A 20,880-nucleotide genomic window follows, 5' to 3' on the forward strand; every position below is an offset into this window, starting at 1 on the left:
CATCTGACGATGTTGCTTGTGAAAATGCTGGCTGGTTCGTGTTTTTAAAAACGCTAAGCACTGATTCCCGGCCAACACAACAGACAAATTTAAAGAGATAGATTTGTCTTATACAGCTGTCATTTCTCTTTGATGATTAGTAGGAAATTAAACCCACCCAAGAGAGAAAGAAGATACCGTAAAGCAACCATTGTACGGGATGAAAAGTCAAGTGTTTAAACACACGTGTCCTAATACAGCTATTGTTTTCTTATTTGAGAGAATTCATCCTGAGCTGATTTTAGGTAGTTATCCGCATGGATAAGGTAAGAGTCTCCAATCAAATTCACACAGTTTAAAAGATAGAGGTCTGCTCTGTATTTATGATGGAAATGATTAAAAAATAGTCAAAATAGACATTTAAAATCCTCTAACCTCTATCAGAGTAAATCATCGAGCCTATCTGAGGTTTTAAATAAGCCAATGTCACTGGCCCATTCCTCAGTTGAAAGGCTTTGTATTAATTATTTATAAAAGGATAATGCTAGTTTTTCTTTTGTGAGTAGAAAACAAGGATTGATGTGAAGATCAACATCGAAGCCATTTTCACATGTCCCTTCTGTGTATAAATTATGTTTATGGCAGTTTATTTAGAAATTGGGGCTGGCTTTCCATCCAGGTGAGACTAGGGGTTGAAATCAGAGAGGACCCGTGGAACAGGATGACATTTATTTTCCTTAGTCAGCTTCACCACTCAGGAGAGAGGCCACTCCTATCCCTGATAAATAGTGTTGGGTATCTACCGCTACTAATAGGAGAAAGGTAATGAAACAATTAGTAACAGAGCAATTAATGACATTATTAAATACACCACATAGGCATCACCATTAATAAAATTGATTTGGAAGTATATTCTATTGGAAAATACATCATAAAGCAAATAAAACCACACACCATTCAGACATGAAGAATAGTTCTGGACACTGGGTGATTCCTATTAAAGTAGGTAAGCAGCCCATAGCTATAAAATAATGCCTTTTAGTATGTGCACTTAGCTTGATGTGCAAAGTCATTTGGGACTGAATAGGAAAAGAAGTCCTAGTATGTTGACCCTACACTGTCTTGAAGCACATGTGTTCAATAATCTTACATACTTTTTCTACAAAATCTTCTTTCTTGACACATTTTTTGTCATTATTGAAGAGACAAAAATTTATTTCTAGGACTTATGACCAAAAGATTTCCTATAGGAGACACGCGCTCAAGTTTGAAGAAAAAAATTCCCCAGTGGTTGGTATCATATATTTCCAGACGACTGTAAAGTTTAATGGCTTATTTATCAGCTCTTTGTCTAGTCAAAACCCAGTTATGTTCAATTTGGTAGGGCAATGGAGAATGAAAAACAAGTCTTTGTCAGCTAAGAACAGACAGCGTTAAATTCATTGTGTCAGCCCAGTGCATCTAAGGGGAAGAATCCTGGGAGCTGCTTCATGTTACAACCAGATTCCAAAGCAGCCTATTCACAGTTAATTCTGAAGCCAAGAGGCTACTCAGAAAAACCTTAACTGAATCCAACACTGCGCGACATACCCTTCTAACCTATGACTCCATCAAACTGCTATTTCAAAGTATAGCACATCCACTGTAGGAATATCAAGCTTAGGTTCTGGAATCGATATCTTTAGTGTAGGAAAGGGGACAGATAATAGCATAAATGTAGACTTGAAATGAAAAGGAATATCAACTCTGAATGTTTTTGCTGACAGTTTGTGTGTTGTGCTTTCTACCAGCTTTTTCTGTAACAAAATCAACAACCCACAATGATGATTCACTGTCTTGTTGTGTGGTGTGTGTGTGTGTGTGTGTGTGTGTGTGTGTGTGTGTGTGTGTGTGCGCGCGCGCGCATGTGTGCAGTTCTTGCCTTATTTAGACAATGATGGTTCATATGTTTGAAAAGTGAAATTTAGAATTTTCTGTTTATAATATTTAGATCCTCAGGCTACAAGTTAATAGCCCTCTCCGATATTCTTCATAGTCTCTGACTGATATAAAAATTGCTTCCTGTTTAAATCTTGATTGTCTGTCCTTCTAGCTTGAGACAACGAATGTGTCCTCAGAGATTAGGGTTTTTTCATCCAAATCACCAACACTTTAGCTCATGCTTAGAGCACATCTTTGGAATCTATTCTCTTGATAGCAAGTTCACACTGAAAACAATCTAAATATCCTCCTATAGGGGATTGGTTCAGCAAATGTCAGTGTATTTATACAACAAAATGTGGTTAGGTCACTTGAAGGAATAAGGAGATTCTTTATGTATTCAAAGAAAATATATGCTTTATGTATGGGTAAATGTTGAAAAGCAAGCATCAGGGAAGTATGTACAGAATTACTTAAAAATATTTCTCTATTTAAAAATATTTGTTTATATACAGAAAGAAGTCTGACATAATACCAAAAGTTTAATCCTTAGCATTTTTTTTGTTTTGTTTTTTTTAGAATTGGAATAGAAGCAATGGGAGAGGTAAATTTTCCTTATGCACCTTATTCTTTTAATATAAATTATGTTGCTGTTTTGGTGATAAAAACTACAATATAAAACTAAATAAATTGCATAAAATAAAATCCCATAATTTATACCCCTGTTTGATATTTATAAAAATTAGCCTTCAGGGATTTTTTTTCTAAATACTTATCACATTTCTAAAGTGCAGACATTTTTTGATAAGCAAACTGTTTAGTGACTTTTAGAAATAGTTCTCTCAGTCTGGTGATGTAGACCCATGGGAGGAATTTAGAACAAACAATGCCAAGTATTAAGATCCCAGCAACATACTTCCCCAATGTTTGGGTTTATTAAAAAATATAATAATCACTTAAGGTTATAAATCAAGATATAAGGTATTAAACTTTTCCATGTATTAAATATTGGAATATTATTTTGCTATAATCAATATAGTCTTGCTTGTAAGAATAAAGGCTGAAGGCATTTGCATGTGTGTATGTATGTGTGTGTGTAAGTGTGTGTATGTATAAGTGTGCATGTGTGTATGTGAATGTATGTGTGTGCACGTATTTGTGTGTTTGCTCTTCTTTCTTTGCACTATCACTTTTCACAGTAGTGAACATAAAAAGATGTAACTTCGTGTGCATTTAGTAAAATCATATTTGTTAGATATTTGGAGGTCCTCACAAGCCATTCTACAAATATCTGTATTTTATGAACCCCAGAACTGCCTACGTAGTCAGCAAAGCAGAGCATCAGATCATCGTGCTATGAATGTCGGTCTCATCTAAAGGTCTGTTCTTGCTAAGATTCTTTGAAAATCTTCATATAAGTCATACTAGTTCTGTAAACCTTCTCTTATGGGAAATCAAGGTTCTCAGTATTACAAACAATTTATTATATTTTTAATTTTAACTTCTGAAGTAAAGTTTATGTCTATAAGTAAAGATGAGAAAAAATAGAAGAGGGCAAAAAATGTAGTTTTGTGAGGGGATAGACACAACTATCTAGTATTTAAAAAAACAGTATTATATTTTATAAATACAATAATTCAGAAAAGGCTGTATTTAAATCCCAGAAATTTATTATTTTAAATGTGTCAACTTTGAATTGGCAACACTGCTTACATTTCATTCGTGTCTAAGAATCCTGGAATGTAAAGTGCAGCTTCATTTGTGATGAACGAATACACAGAAGTTCTCTTTTATCCCAAATCTGAAGGATAGAATGGATTACAAACCCGAGAGCCCAAGCGCAGCCATTCCCGAGGCCTTTCTACTCTGCCACCATTTATACTGTTCATCATCCCTCACTCAACATTTGGATGAATATCTAAGAAGGATATGGTCTTCATTTAAACGCATCACAAGAATCGGTGGGTTTCAGGAATGTTGCTGTAATAAACCAAAACATGAACACAATCACGGTGATAACCACAGCAACAAATATCATCCTAAATGCTCCTGTTTCTCTGATTTCCTAATCCCAGAAGAAACCTATTCAGGGTGATACATATACATTAGAAATTGAACTTTGTTAATCAATTGTTTAGGATACAAGAACCTATGCTTCCAAGATGATCAAATTGCCCTGTTTTCACAGACTGCTACTAACACTGCGTATTTAGACATCTTTATGCTAAAATATAAATCAATGCAGCTCACTAGTGAGCATCTCTAGTGATATCCTGCTTTCCAGCCCATTGCACGTATTCAATACTCAAGAACAATGCAGTGAGTCGCCATTTTTCTGCTAATAGTTGCCCTTGGTTCTTTTCCTATTCTATGAATATTCTGGTTTTTTTTTAATTCTATTTTGTGTGTTATGTGCTTGAACACATATGTGTGCTTCTGTAGGGTTATGTATGTACCCATCCTTACCACAGCATGATTTTAGAAATCAGAGGTCAAATTTTGGGAGTTAATTCTCACATTCACTCAGGCAGATGCTAGGGTTTTAACTTAAGTCATCACATTTGGTGCCCAAGCCACCTTCTGGGCCAATGAGACATTTCTGAAGTGCTTGTCTTCCACTTGACAATAAAATATATTCTGTTAGATGAAAAATAGCAGGGACCATCTGATTGGCTACTATCAGAAAACTTCATGGCAAAGAAATTGAAAACAAGAAGGGAGGTAGAAGGGAAGTAAAATGCTGAGGTGGAAACAATACAATTTCGTTCTGCAGCTGAGAAAACATGTCACAAGCAGTCACATGGCCTGTGATTAGAAAGCACGTTTACACAGTTTATTTTCTATTTTCAAAGATGCTACTGATTGATGTCTGTACGACCAAACGATGAGCATCTCTCAGGCAGGGGGATACCTTTCTGGGAAGTGATTTCTCTGTCAACTAAATCGTGAACCTCCCCCATTTGCAAAAATACCTCAATGGAAAATTAAGGCAAAATGTATGGAGGAACTGAATGTAATAATTTTACCTGAAGCTTCAGCACTTAAGAAGGTGAGGTACGTCGACCACTTAAGTTCAGAGGTTTAATGGGAATATCAGGTTTTCACAGCAAGATATGCATGGAAGGGGAAAACTGCAAAACAGATATATATATATATATATATATATGTGTGTGTGTGTGTGTGTGTGTGTGTGTGTGTGTGTGTGTGTGTATAGAGAGAGAGAGAGAGAGAGAGAGAGAGAGAGAGAGAGAGAGAGAACTTTTGAAGGCCTAGTAAGACTATTAAGAATCAACTCCAGTTTCTTCTGAGACAGACAGACAGAGACTAAGCATAGAGCACTTGCTATCTGAATATACAAATAAAAAATGTTCCTACAACTTAGAGTCTACGATGCCAAGCTGCCCACACACTCAGAGAAGACAAGGACTATTCTTTGATCATTCTGCCTATTTGAGCAAAGAAACTAAACATTAGTTGTTCTGGAGCTTCTAGAACAAATTTTGGGAGACCAACTTACACAACAGGAATATGTGTCTCACAGCTCTGACGTTAGCAAATCCAAGACCAAAATATCAACTGAGTTGATTTCTCCAAAGACATCTGACCTTGGCTTACAGGTGGCTATTTTTCTCTCTGTGTCATCATTTTTCCTTTCTCTATATGGGTAGAACTCTGGTGTCTCCCTACATATCCAAAGTCCTTTTCTGAGGACACCAGTTAAATTATATTGTGATTTATGCATAGTTGTAATGTTCACAATAAAGGTCCTTCCTCCAAATGTGAACATATTCTAAAGCTCTAAAATGTAAGAAAAATCATAATATAAATTTCTGAAAACGAAATAGCACATGAATCACCTACAATCTGTTACAAAATATCTACTAGTGTGTAGAGAATGCCATCTTATCTGACCTATCACTTTGACATGGATATATTATACCAGGCAGATATAGTCTACCCTATGTTTTCAAAGTCAATAGTCAGTGATGGGCAAAGAGATGCTTAACAATGGTTTCCTAGAAAACAGAGAATTCCTGGTGGTGTAGCCTTTGCAAGTTTTCATTGCATGAATGCACCTAGAAGCACATATGTCCTGTTATCTACTGATAAAAGAATGCAGGTTGGAAGGATATGCTTAGAAAAAAACTCTTTTGAATTGAGGAGAATTTTCATGGCTTCATGAAAGTCAAACCTAATCATCCTACTCAATTTCTCTTAGGAGAGTTTTTGGTTGAATTTGGTTCAAATTATTGATATCCATTGTTTGTTTGGTTTTAATGGTTGGATAGAAATCAGCAAAAAGCTACAGTTTGCATAATTAAAATTCTAAAGTCTACTGCCATGTTCCATTTAATTCTTGATATAATCTGAAGTGTTTTAAGAACTACACTAGAATAATTCCTGTGATATCATGATTTGACATGCAATTTTAGAATTATTACAAATTTCTTTAAGATATGGGTTGCAGCCTTTATGTACAGGATGTGAAACTAAAGGTGGATGCCCCAATTGGGGCCAGACAGTTTTCTTTAATGAAACAGAATAATTACTTTTCTCCAGTTGCATAGATATCCCTACAAATGCAGAACTCAGATAAATTTCTGTATTGTAACTTAGTAATCTTTCTTCTATACTCCCACTGCTTTCTGAACTAGCCTCATTAAAGGAATAATCATTTTGATTAATAAGTGTATTTATATTTCTATTTTCACTAGCACTAGAGAAAGTAGTATATTTTTATTTTTAATAATATAATTCATACGCATAATAAATATTTGTAGGCTGAATGAGTACTGTTAAGAATAAATTTAATTTCCTATTTCCATAAAAATACAAACTACAATAATTATTTTAACATACAAAAGTGTTCAAACTGGAAGAACTGCTTTATCATCGTTAGCCCATGTTACTTTTAAGTTTTAAGGAACATTTTAGCAAATATTTCTTCCTTAAGAAAACTACCAGAAAAAAAGGTTTTAATTATTAAGCCTTATTGAAATAATTTAATGGAGAAAGTCTCTTGGGACATTTCAAGAAATCCTTGGATTAATCATCATCTCCAATCTTGTTAGAAAATACTATGCATTGTAACATAAATTGAGTTTTTTCTTTTCCTTTTCTTTTATTGAATATTTTCTTTTTTAAAACTTTATTTATTTATTTATTTATTTATTTATTTATTTTTACACTCCAGATTTTATTCGCCTCCCGCCCTCCCCCTGTTCATCGGTTCCAAATCCCATACCTCATCTCTGCACCCCCCCTTGTCTCCACAAGGATGTCTCCATCCCACCCACCCCACCAGACCTCTAAACTTCCTGGGGCCTCCAGTCTCTTGTGGGTTAGGTACATCTTCTCTGACTAATCCCAGGCCCCGCAGTCCTCTGTTGTATATGTGTTGGAGGCCTCATATCAGCTGGTGTACGCTACCTGGTTGGTGGTCCAGTGTCTGAGAGACCTCAGAGGTCCTAGTTAGTTGAGACAGCTGGTTCTGCTACAGGGTTACCCTCCTCCTCAGCTTCTTCCGGCTTTTCCCTAATTCAACCCCAGGGTTCAGCAGCTTCTGTTGATTAGTTGGGTACAAATATCTGCATCTGACTCTTCAAGCCACTTGTTGGGTCTTTGGGAGGACAGTCATGATAGGTCCCTTTTTGTGAGAGTTCCAATAGCCTCAGTTATGGTGTCAGGCCTTGCCTCGATCCCCCTTTGGGCTGGATCCCATTTTGGGCCTGTCTCTGGACCTTCTTTTCCCCAGGCTCTTCTCCCTTTCCATCCCTAAAATCTTTCAGACAGAAACAATAATGAGGCAGAGTTTTAACTGTGGGATGGCAACCCCATCCCTCTCTTGAAGCCCTGTCTTTCTGCTGGAGGTGGACTCTACAAATTCCCTCTCCTCACTGTAGGGCATTTCGACTAGGGTTCCCCCTTTTGAGTCCTGAGGGTCTCTCACCTCACAGTCTACGTTGTTCTCACCACCATATCTTCCTCACTGTGGTGATCTGATGCTCAAACTTTATACAAAAATGAACCCTTCCTTGTTTAATCTGTTTTTGCTAGGTAAATTGTCAGAGCAACAAAGAGAGAAATTAATACAATAACCTTTAATTTACGAGTGGTTTTGTTTTTCATTTTTCCTTTAAAATTCTGATAAGAATAGCCACAAAGACACGAAAAAGAAAAGCCGTTTTAAAGAATACCCTTGGCAGGGAATAGGGAGGCAAAGTTTAGAACAGAGGCAGAAGGAGCACCCATTCAGAGCCTGCCCCACATGTGACCCATACATATACAGCCACCAAACTAGATAAGATGGATGAAGCAAAGAAGTGCAGGCTGACAGGAACCTAATGTAGATCTCTCCTGAGAGACACAGCCAGAATACAGCAAATACATAGGCGAATGCCAGCAGCAAACCACTGAACTGGACCCCCGTTGAAGGAATCAGAGAAAGGCCTGGAAGAGCTTGAAGGGGCTCGAGACCCCATATGAACAACAATGCCAACCAACCTGAGCTTCCAGGGACTAAGCCACTACCCAAAGAGTATACATGGACTGACCCTGGACTCCAACCTCATAGGTAGCAATAGCCTAGTAAGAGCACCAGTGTAAGGGGAAGCCCTTGGTCCTGCCAAGACTGAACCCCCAGTGAACGTGATTGTTGGGGGGAGGGCGGTAATGGGGGGAGGATGGGGAGGGGAAGCCATATAGAAGGGAAAGGGGAGGGGTTAGGGGGATGTTGGCCGGGAAACCGAAAAGGGGAATAACAATCGTAATGTAAATAAGAAGTACTCGAGTTAATAAAGATAAAAAAAAGAAAAGAAAAGAAAGAAAAACGAAATCACAAACTTCTCAAGAAAATGGATGGTCTTAGGATGTGTAATATTAAGTAAGTTCACACAGTCTCAGGAAGGAAAATAAAATTAAATATTTTCACACACACACACACACACACACACACACACACACACAAAGAAAAGAAAAGCCGTTTTAAAAAGAGTCTAGAAAATTTTATTGAATTTCTTGGAATGCCACTTGGAGAGATTTGAATTTTGATAGTCCAGTGACATACTTATAACCATGTCATTTCTGGGTAAACAGAGAAAACACTATTTACAGACCTGTCTATTATGAAATAGAGGGTTTTTGTTCTCATCAAGACTCATTAAGAAATTGTATGTCCTTAGAACACTGCTGAGAAGGGATAGTTTTTAAGAGGTAGATAGGTTTTTTTAAAAAGGGATAATTGGCCTTCCGCAGATGTAGTATTCTTTCATGAGTTGGTTTGTGTCTTATGTGTATGCCAGCAAGCTCTTCTCATCAAAGGACAAGAAGATACTGGTGCAGTGATGATCCAAAACCATCATTCAAAATAAGCATCTACCCTTATAGGTTGCTCTGCACAGGGTATTTACTTAAAAACACATTAAGATGATATTCTAAAGAGTCTTCCCTTTTCTAGTAACATAAGACAAGTTCTGTTTCATAATTCTTCACTCTCCATTTGGTTTTTCACACTGGCCTTCAATAGTTCCTCCATGTATAGTGTAATTGTTTCATTGTGCCATCAAATGTATAAAAATGCAATACAGAAAACATCTGAAATCACAAAATAGCGCTAACACACACAGACACACACACACACACAGACACACATACAAAGTGACATTAAAATTGTATCAAAAGGCACTTTCCCCACTGAAAGAAATGCAATACTTTTGGAATATGTGCATGGTGACATGGCATATTCGTATTGATGAGATGACATTTTTCTTCAGTGTAGGAACAAAAAGCAAAGAAGCAGGTGCCTAAAACTTTACAACTGAGAAGAGTAATTTTAAAAAGAGAGAATAGAATTATAGAATATAAAGTGGAGTCTGTCTGAATGAGATGACTGTTAAACGTGGCTTTAGCATCAGACAGAAACTAGGATGTACGTATACTTTAATAAGAATGTGTCAAATTTACTCCTAAATATAAAAATTATTCAGTCTTGCTAAAGCACCCCTAACAAGAAAGCAAGAAAGTATCTAGAAACAGGAAAATAAAGCTCCCACCCACTCTAAAAATAAGTCCACATCATTCCTTTTAAGACGACAATGTACAAAATCTATAATTTAAGGACTATAAAGTAAATGACAGTCTTCTCTAACACACTGTGTTCCATTCACTCAGCTTTTCATAGGACATGAGCACGTTATCTTGGTTTTGGTAAAACAGGTCTATTCCAAATGTCTTCAAATTAGAAAGAAGAAAATGGTTTGACACTTAATCAATTGTATCCAACATCTAGGGAAGCACATCTACGTGGTGGTAATGAAAGGAGGGAGGAGACCTAACCATGATCTAAACAAATTTGAATTATTAGAAATATTTATCATTTTTCAAATTTTTTGATATAGCAGAAGGACAGCAATTGCAGGAAAGGACAGATCAGTGAAGACATCAGCTTGAAAATGTAATTTAGAAAAAAACTAGGAGGAAAGGCGAGAATGAGGCTCATAATCTGTTAGTGCCTTTGCACTGTATTAGCAAAATACCATATCATCAATCTCTTTTCTTTCTTTGCGTCTGACTCTGCCACCTTCTTGGCTCACACACCCGGAGGAGCATAATTATAGGCATGTAACATATGCAATGTGACTTTGGAAGTATGGAATTTAAATTACTTCAGTACATAAATCACCCTTAGCCTATAAGTCCATTTTCCTGTGCAAATGAGGAGAGCCCAATGCTTGTTTACCATACTTTGAAAAAACTTTATAAAAAAATAGCACATTGCATAATTATTGAATTTGTGAAAACATGCTTTGATCAAATGGAATGGGAATTTAGTGTGTTCAAAGCTACTTTCCATAATCCATTACACAGCCTAAATTTCAAATAACTGCATAACTGCTCACATAGCAACTTGTAAATATACCGGTATAGTTAATTTCCTTCACTTTAACATCAAAGAAGAAAGTGATTAAAGATGTAACAGAAAAATCTTTTTCACTTTTAGCTTTTCATTTGAATTAGAAGTCTTAAAGAATAAAGGAACCCACTGTGGGTATGTGTGCCTGGCCACATTTTCCTCTCCTTTTGCTATCAGGATGGCCAGTGTACATAACAAGGTCAGCAAGAAACACATTGGCTATCATCTTTCTGGCATCTAAAGAAGACACTATTATATTCCAGACGCCTAATCCAAACAGAAGCCCAATCTTAATCTTTCTCCCAAATTGAGGTGAGAAAAGTTCCTGGAATATAACTTTAACAATTAGAACTGGAATATATCTTCTGAAAAGCCATGCAGCATTCTCTGGGGAATAAATAACTAAAGGGAAATTAGCATTCAAAGAAGGTGAACTGAAGTGAATAAAATGTAGCAGAATTCTGAGAAAATAGCCAAAAGCAGACAATACTCAGCCCTGTTTGTCAAGTTTGGATGGCGCTGGTTGACCTCAGATATTCCTTAAGTAGAAGGTCTTCAGGCACTTTCATATATATTCTCAATGGATATAGGAATATTAATGAACTATTATTTTCTCGACTGATAATTGTTCTCTATGTCAGAAAGAACACCCCTTTCACCAGTTAAAAAATTGTCAATTCTCGTGACTTTAATGTAAATCCAAGTTCTGTAACAGCTACCCAAACTTGTATCATTTTTCTACTTCTAAAACTTTCACTATTGTCCACAGAATAAAGTAAGTGTTCAGTAAAATTAAAGTGAAAGTAACTGCTCCAGACAAAGAGCAGAACTACCCCATACACATACAGCAACAACTACATATATTTATAATTTTTATTGCTCATGCTTACAATGCATCTTGAACATCTTTCATAGAGCAGCATGAACAGGATACTATTTCATCACATAACTCTCATGATGCACGGGTAACAAAATAATTGTGCTTTTTTTTATAGTTTTTTATTTACATTTCAAATGTTATCCTCTTTCCCTGTTTCCCATCTACAAACCCTCTATCCCATATCTCCCTAGCCCTTCTTCTATGAGTGTGTTCCCCCACCCATCCACCCCCACTTCTCACCTCCCTGCTCTGACATTTCCTTACACTGGGGTGTGGAGCCTTGGCATGACCATGGGGTTCTTCACCCATTGGTGCCCAACAAGGCCATCCTCTGCTACATATGCAGCTGGAGCCATGGGTCTGTCCATGTGTACTCTTTGGATGATGATTTTAGTCCCTGGGAACTCTGGTTGATGGTATTGTTGTTCTTATGAGATTGCAAACTGTTTCAGCTTCTTCAATCCTTTCTCACTCCCCCAATGAGGACCCAGTTCTGAGTTCAATGGGTGGCTGTGAGCATCTGACTCTGTATTTGTCAGGCTCTGACATAGCCTCTCAGGAGACAGCTATATCAGACTCCTGTCAGCATGTACAATGACTATTTTAAAATTAACCATTTCCTTATTTGTACATAAATATCACTAAAGATACATAATCTGTACTTAAATGTCAAATTTAAAAGTTTTCAGCAACTGAATCTATTAATAGTTTTAAATTTAAACTAGCTAAAATAAGATAAAAATAAAGTTCTTTCCATATTCACATTAGCCACATTTTATTGCCCAATATCCATGTATAGCTAATGGCTGCCATAATGAATAGACCATAATGGGGAAATAAATAGGATACTTAAAACCTATTAAATGGCATTACTATCTAATTAAATGATATCTAGTACCCTATCTTACCTATTTCTGCCATAGTTATAAGTAATTTTTCCGTAGTTAAGAAAATTGACATATACATAAATATCATAAGCTCATTCGCATTTTAAATAACCAAAGGATTGGTAATTTTTGCCTAAGTAGAGGTGAACACACTTGGCAGTTTAATACAATATTTAATATGATTGACATTGAAAAATTACGAATAAAAGATTCTGGAATTCACCCAAAATGAGGTAACATTGATACAACACATTCTTCATGGAAATAAAACTATAAAGAATATAGATTAAAGAAAAAACATGCTTCCATAGCTATTCCAATATATGATAGACTTCGAACCCATATTAAAGAAGAGAAAGAAAGCTACCTATATACTAATAGATAGAACAATCTATCTAAAAGATATAACATCTATATATTTAAAGACATAAAATGTTGAGCTCTCAATTGCATAAAGCAAATAACTAACTGTCCTACAATGTCTAACAATTATAGAAACACCAGTAGTGTCAATTCTTTAAAACTGTCCTCTCATATTTCAGTACTCTATCAACATAAAGATTTCAATGTTAAATAAGAAATAGACTAAGCTTACAGATTGCTAGAGGATATTCCATCCAAAAGAAAAAAATCCATGTTATTTTCAGGAATTGATACAGATTTCTCCAAAATGAGCCATAATTAAGTGATAGTCAAATAATGTTTTGAATGTTGTGAGAGCATAGTAAAATAACACTAAGTTCAAGATGAAATTAACTATGAAAACCACACGAATATGTAGAGAGTACACAACACACTTTTGAAGGACCAGTGAGTCACCACAGAAACCAAGGAAAGACATTTTTAAAGATCTAGTATCAAAGGTACTGAAAACAAAATGAAACAAAACCTTTGAGAAACAGCTCAGGAAATTCAAACACACACAGTTTGTGTGTGTGTGTGTGTGTGTGTGTGTGTGTGTGTGTGTGTGTGTGTGTGTAAGAGAGAGACAGAGAGACAGAGAGACAGAAAGACAGAGAAACAGAAAGACAGAGACAGTGAGAAATCTGATAATATACTAATATACTAATAATATACCAAAAAGTAAAAAACAGATTATAGCAAAAATTAATGAAGCAGAAACTAAAGAAAATCACATAGAACCAATCAAACAAAACTTATTTCTTTGTTGAAGTATTTAGAAACCAGTATCAAAACTGGAAAAATCTTGTCTCAAAATAAAACAATTAGAGAGCCAAATGGAAAGATTACAACAGATACCAATGAAATACAGAAATCATTATGGAATACTTGGACTAGTGTACTCCAATGAGCTAAAAAGTCTAGAGGGAAAAAAGTATTTCCTAAACACAAATGAACATCCAAAATAAAATGAAGGAATGGATATTAAACAAGGCCATAACAAGCAATGAAACAGAAATAATAATAAAATGTTTACTGCAAAGAACAGCCTACGACCAGACACATTCATGGCAAAAGTCTACCATCTGAGGTAGCGTTAACAGCAATACTCCTCAAACTGTTTCTAAAAAGAGAAAGGAAAAGAACCAAGTTCATTCTAGGAATCCAGTATTATCCCATGTGAAAACTCAATAGCGCAACCACACCAGCAATAATAGTGTTGACCAATGTCCCTGAAGAGTTTACTGGGAAATCCACAATAAATTCTTCTAAATGAAATTCAAAATCACATTAAGAAGATCATGCAGCATGACTAAATTTGTTTCATCCTAAGAATGGAAGGCCAATCTGTAGGACGTCATACAGGTGAGGGCCAGTACAGGATAGAACGAAGCCTGTCATCGGATGAGAAGGAAGGATGAGCAGGAGAAAAGTTTGAGGGAAGGGGAGGAGAATGGATAGGAAAGAGGGAAGAGAGGAGGAGGCTGGAAGAGTAGCCACAAAAAGATCATGGAGGCTGATGTCAAGATTCCACTCTGTGTACTTACAGTTTGTTATGAGTATTCGTAAGGGATGGATGTGTACAGGGCTTTGTATGTTTAGGTGGGCAATTATATTTTATCAATTGGATCAGAGGTTATTGTGTTGTGTGTTCTTTCTTGTGGCAATTTAAGTTTAAGAGAGTATGTAGTGGCTGGGACACTAAGCTGCCACGAAATTAGGATGTATATTTCTGCCCTGGTGGCAGCCTGCCTTAGGAACTGGATGGCTAGAGAGATTGTTGCCAGGCTCAGAGAGAGGCCTTCAGCAGTGTGATGTGGAAGGGAGCAAAGCTAGATGAGAGGCTTTGTTGACTGAGATTAAGATATCTATCAGGTATCTTTAGACACTGTGGTGTTGGACCTAGCAGGGTAAAAGAAATTTTACAACACAAATCAATAAATGTAATATAGCATATGAATAGGCAAAATGATAAAAAAAATTAAGAGATCCATTTAATTAATGCAAAAACGGCTGTCAGCCAAGTTATGCATCTCTTGCTAATAAAAGCACTGAATAGACAAGAAATACAAGAGACACATCTCAATGCATTGACGTCTACACAAAACGAACCTATAGGCAACATTTTACTAAATGTGAAAAATCCCAGTTGGTTGCTAGAAAATGCAAAATAAGGCATGGTATTCATTGTCACTATTGTAACAGAAATCTCAAAAACTTACAGGCACTTTCAAGAAAGTAGAAAATTACAAAATCAACCTACTAATATCAGTAGCTTTGAAACATGCAGGAAACAAACGTATAAAAAATAAATAATGAAAATATCAAATTCACAAATAACATCAAAAATTAATAATGATATACCTAGAAAAAAATAATCAAAGCAGGGAAAATTGTAAGGTGCTAATTAGCAAAATTTAAGAAGACACTTGGAGAAAAAAAAAAGAAAGAAAACCTTTCCATGCTCATGTATATTTAGAATTAATATCATAAGAACGGCTATATAACCAATCATGATATGTGGCTTCAATGCAATCTCCATCAAAATTCTAATTGAATTCATCAGAAAAATAAGAAAAAATAACGCTAAAATTCATATAGAAAACAAAAGACCATGAACCACAAGTACAGCTCAAAACAAAACGCAACAAGTATCACAGATCTAAGTCTCCACATGTAATAACTCAAACCTGCAAGGCCCTGGCATGAAAACAGACAATGGAATAGAATAGAGGTAACACACAAACACACATAAATTCACATTGTTACAGCCGCCTAGTTTTTCAAAGGAGCATCAAGGACCCTACACTGAGGGAGAGTCTCTTCAGAAAATGATTCTGGGACAGTTGCATATCTATATTTAAAGAATTAAGCAAGATCCACATCTTTTGCATTATACAAAAATCACCTCAAAGTAAAATAAAAATAAACAGAAGTAAAACATTAACTCTGAATGTGTTAGTGGAAAGCATCGGCAGAATATTTCAAGATATATATATATTATATATATATATATATATATATATCTTACAGGCACTTTCAAGAAAGTAGAAAAATACAAAATCAACCTACTAATATCAGTATATCATATATATATATATATACATATCTTACAGGCACTTTCAAGAAAGTAGAAAAATACAAAATCAACCTACTAATATCAGTATATCATATATATATATTGAACATACTAATATCAGTATATCATATATATATTGAAAAGGACATCATGAAATTATTCCACTGGGACAACACCAAAACCGACAAATAGAATTTCATAAAATTAAGAAGATTCTCCACATTGAAGTTAGTCCTCAGCAGAATGAAGACTTAGGATTCAAAATGTGAAAATGCCTTTCCCAGCTTCACATTAGAAAACTTATATTTGCAATATATATTTAAATATAAAATTAAAACACAAAAATCATGTGATCAATAGATGGGCTATTAGAGTAGATCGTTCTCAAGGGGGCAAGGCAAATGACTAAAATTATTTGACTAACACTCCAACATCTTTAATTATTAAGAAAGTAATAAATTAAAATGGCTTTGAGATCTATCTCACTGCAATCAGAACAATGGCAATCACAAAAACAAAACAAAATGAACAACAGCAAATGCTGTTGAGCATGTATAGAGAAAGGAGGTTGTATACTTGGTGGGAACTCAAACTGCCACAGTCACTGTGAAAGTCAGTGTGGAGGCCCCATACAAAATTTAAAATAGAACCATTGTGGGACTTAGTCTTGAAGTACACTAATTAAGTCAACATATCACAGATATCTGTACATCTATGTTTAATGCTACCCTATTCACAATTCCCAAGTAAGAGAACCAGCCTATACGTCTATAAAGTTTTGTTCAGGCATTAAATCAAAAATTAAATTGCACTGGGAGCAAAGAAAGCCCTGGGTGAATGTGGACTATTGACCTGGGCATGGCCATGTCCAGGACCTCAGAGCCTCAGACCCGTGGAGAAATGGGAAAGTCATCTCTCCACAGTAAGACACAGAAGGAAATAGCAAACCTTTCCTTTGTCTGTGTCTGAAAATTGACCCTGTGTGCAGAAAATGTCCACCTTAGCTTTCTCCCTCACCACCACAATACCTCTACTCCACATTCCTACTCCAGATGTTTACTACTTGAAGTGTCTCTCCTACAGAGACTGCTCCCGCCATGACTGAACTAAACGTGTCATCCTGTACGCCATACACTTTGTTGTCTTATTTATCTGTATGTAATAGTCCTGCTCCCTTGATAATCTGCAAGAAGTAACATCACCTCTCTGCTCAACTGTTCAAAGCTCCATATAATAAATCTATATCTATATAATAAATACACTGAGCCAGAGCCTAGGCAAATCCAATCTCTGCTTTTCTGTATGTCCTTGTGTCTGATTTTTTTGTTTTGATAAGTTTAGGGGGTTTTGTTTGTTTGTTTTTTGTTTGTTTTTCTTTTCTTTTCTCTTTCACCCCTTGTCATCCTAGCTTGTCAGCTCTGTCACTGCAGACATTTGGACATAAATGTAGAAAAATCATAAGTTTATGTAAAAAAATCCTCAAAAGTCTGGCTAGAACTAGATAGCTTTATGTTGAGTTAAATACCTCAGACTTGGAAAGACGAATAGTGCCCATTTCTGTCATATGTAGAGTATAGATTTAAATACATTTGTGCATACTTATTTGACTATAGAGGTGATAAAAGCAAACAGGAACATGGCTGGCTCGGAGACAGATCAATATATAAAGAGCTCACCACACAATCATGAAGATTTGAATGCTGATTTCCAGGAACTCATGAAAGAAAATCTGGGCACATCTATAAACCACATACTGAGGAGTCACAGAAAGGAAGATGCCTGGAGATCAATGGCTAACCAGCCTAGCCTAATCAATAGATAGTCTTAATAAACAAGTAAAGAGGGATTTATGAAGACACCCAATATTGACTTCTTATCTGTGTATAAACAAGTACAAGTTTCCAGCCATTCAGTCAAGTAAGAGCCAATGTAAGAGGGGGAGAGGAGAACCATGAGAGGGAATCCTTGTGGTTGGTTGTTTGGTTTTGTTTATTTAATTTTTTAAGCTTTTATTGGTTCTTTGTGAATTTTACATCATCCAATCTCATTCATCTCTCCCTCCTCTTGTACCCAACTTGCACCCTTGCAATCTCCCACTCAACCTAGAAAATATAAACTCTTGTTGTAAAAGCTGTCATCTTGTGTATCATAGTGTTTTGAACAATATGGTCCACATGTCTTTGATTGCAAATGTTCATTGCAATGACTTGTTGGTCTGGTGTAAGGTATCTGGTGTCCATCAATCCTGGAACTTCACTGGGACTTCTCTCAGATATCCTAGTGCTGTCCTGTGTCTAGGAGATCCTATAGTTTTGGATCTGTAAGAGTGGCCCCTTCATGCACTACAGCACTTCATCTGTGATGGGGTAAATTTTGGTATAAGCCAATTCAAAACTTTGGATCTGGGCCTGAGGGATATCTAAGCTTGTCAGCCCACCTAACCCCTACTCTCAAGCTCTCCATGCCTGCTTATCAGCAACTCCCTATAACCAGGGCCAGCTTTACTCTGCTGCCCAGGTGAGTGCAGTGTCTGCTATTCCGAGTGTTGCAGATAGTGAGGGACATGGCCAATTCTGTCACTCTGATGACCCAGGGCCAGCTCTCCTGCCTGATATAGGTGGCAAGAGGTGAACAGGAGAGAGCATATTGCCCATGTCACCATAAGGCAGACAAATGACAGGACCAGTCCTCCCATACTCATGTCCCTGAAGCTGGCTCACCCATGCTACCACCACTGGGGTCAGCTCTACTGTGCTGCCCAGGTGAGGTGTGAGGTCTACTCTCCTGAGAGCTACAGCTGGTGAGGAACTGGACCAGCTCTCCTGTTCTCTTGACACTAGGTCATGTATCCTACCTTCAGCAAGTGGTAAGGTCTGTGGGATTCTCTCTTCCTCACCCATGCTACTGCAGAACCAGCTGTTTCTTCCTTACCTGCAGTTCTCACAATGCATGGGTACCCTCTTCTGAGGACTGCAGATAACTAGGGGTGCAAGCACAACTCTCATGCCCCCAGTGTCAGATCTCCTATGATGCCCAAGTAAGAGGTGCTGCCAGTTCTGAACAGCCCTCAGACATCAACATGTTCCCAGGCAACAGACTAAGCCAAGAATGTGTGCCTGGCCTTTTTTTTTTCCGGAGCTGGGGACCGAACCCAGGGCCTTGCGCTTCCTAGGCAAGCGCTCTACCACTGAGCTAAATCCCCAACGTGCCTGGCCTTTGATGGTAATAAACCTCTGCTGCTATAGGACCCAGGTCCCAGTGGCAGCCACAGGCCAGAACCACACCATGACCCCGCGTGGCATCACCGGCAACTGATATCAAGCTATTTCTCACTACCCTCTAGTCTCTAGCTCTTCCAATGAGAGGGAATCATAAGAAAAAGAGAAGCATTGAAAATAATAAATGCATGTGACGGGACAGCAGAAGGGAGGGAGAAAGGTATTTGGGGGAAGGCTCCAGAAGAAGAAGAGGCTCACTCGGGGGACTGGGGGGCAGGGAGAAGTAGACAGAAATGAAAAAAAGGTAAAAAGGCATATTAGGATAAAACTGCCAAAATAAAATCCAGTACTGTATGCTAATTTTAAATTCATTTTTTAAAGGACATGCATATTTTAAAGAACTAGATAGACAATTATTTTTGTACACTATATGGAAAGATATCCTTAGCTTCAATAGATTACTTGTGCATTTTTGCCAAAATCAGCATATAATTTGGTCCATTGCTAGCCTCTATTTGATGCATTTGTATTTTTTGACACGTTTGGTGCATTTATTCTGCTTTAAATGTAAATAACTTTGATATAACCTTCATTTTTACCAAAATCAACATATAGGTTGGTCTGTTACAAGCTTCTATATTTTCCTCCATTGATGGGTTTGTATTTTTATCTATACCTTATATTTTCTTATTTATTACTATTTGCTTTTAAATCAGAAGTCTGTATTTCCCAGGGTGTTTTATTTTTTTCAAAATAAGTTTTCCTTTTTTATGAACCAAAATTTTCATATGAACATTTAATTTAGGTTAGTCATCGCTATTAAAATCCTCAAAGAACCTTGCTTTCTATTATATTACACCCTTCGGCTAATCACTAAAAAATTATGTTAAATATCCCGATTTATCTAACTCATGAATATGACAACATCTTTTCATTTATTTGGATATTATTTATCTTTTAGTCCATTTTTTGTTTAAAATATATGCTATTCACATTTTCTGGTATATATTCAAATAATATATATATGTATATACATATATATTTCAGAAATTTAATTTTAATTTTGTTATTTTGGTGTTTCAAGACAGGCTTTTTCTGTGTAACAGCCCTAACTGTCCTAGAGCTCTCTTTGTAGACCAGGCTGTCCTTGAACTCTCAGATAACTGCAGCCCTCTATCTCCAGAGTGTTGTGATCAAAGGTGTGTGCCACCAGGCACAGCATCATAAATTGAATTATAAGTAGAATTTGCAAGTCATTCCATTGCTAGTTGTCGTAACTGGATTTTTGAATAGTGAACATGAGTCTTGGTAGGTATTTTTCTTAGGAAAGCTTTCTTTTTTCCTTTGTAGATTTCTCAATCTAGTTGCAGCTTCTACCCAGTTTTTAATAACTATGATTTTGCTTTTCTAAGAATTCAGTGTGATTCATTTCATTAGTTTTTTAAATGAACTTTGACAGTTTGGCTCTTTTGGAAATGATATTTTCAATCCTTCTGTCAGCTATGGATAGGAATATAGTCATTCCTAACAGACACTTATTTTCCTTTCGAATTTTTAAGATCTAAAGTATTATTCATTCTCCATTAACACTGATAATTCCTGTC

Source organism: Rattus norvegicus, chromosome 3 (assembly GCF_021556685.1).
Source record: "Rattus norvegicus strain SHRSP/BbbUtx chromosome 3, alternate assembly SHRSP_T2T, whole genome shotgun sequence".
Taxonomy (NCBI): domain Eukaryota; kingdom Metazoa; phylum Chordata; class Mammalia; order Rodentia; family Muridae; genus Rattus; species Rattus norvegicus.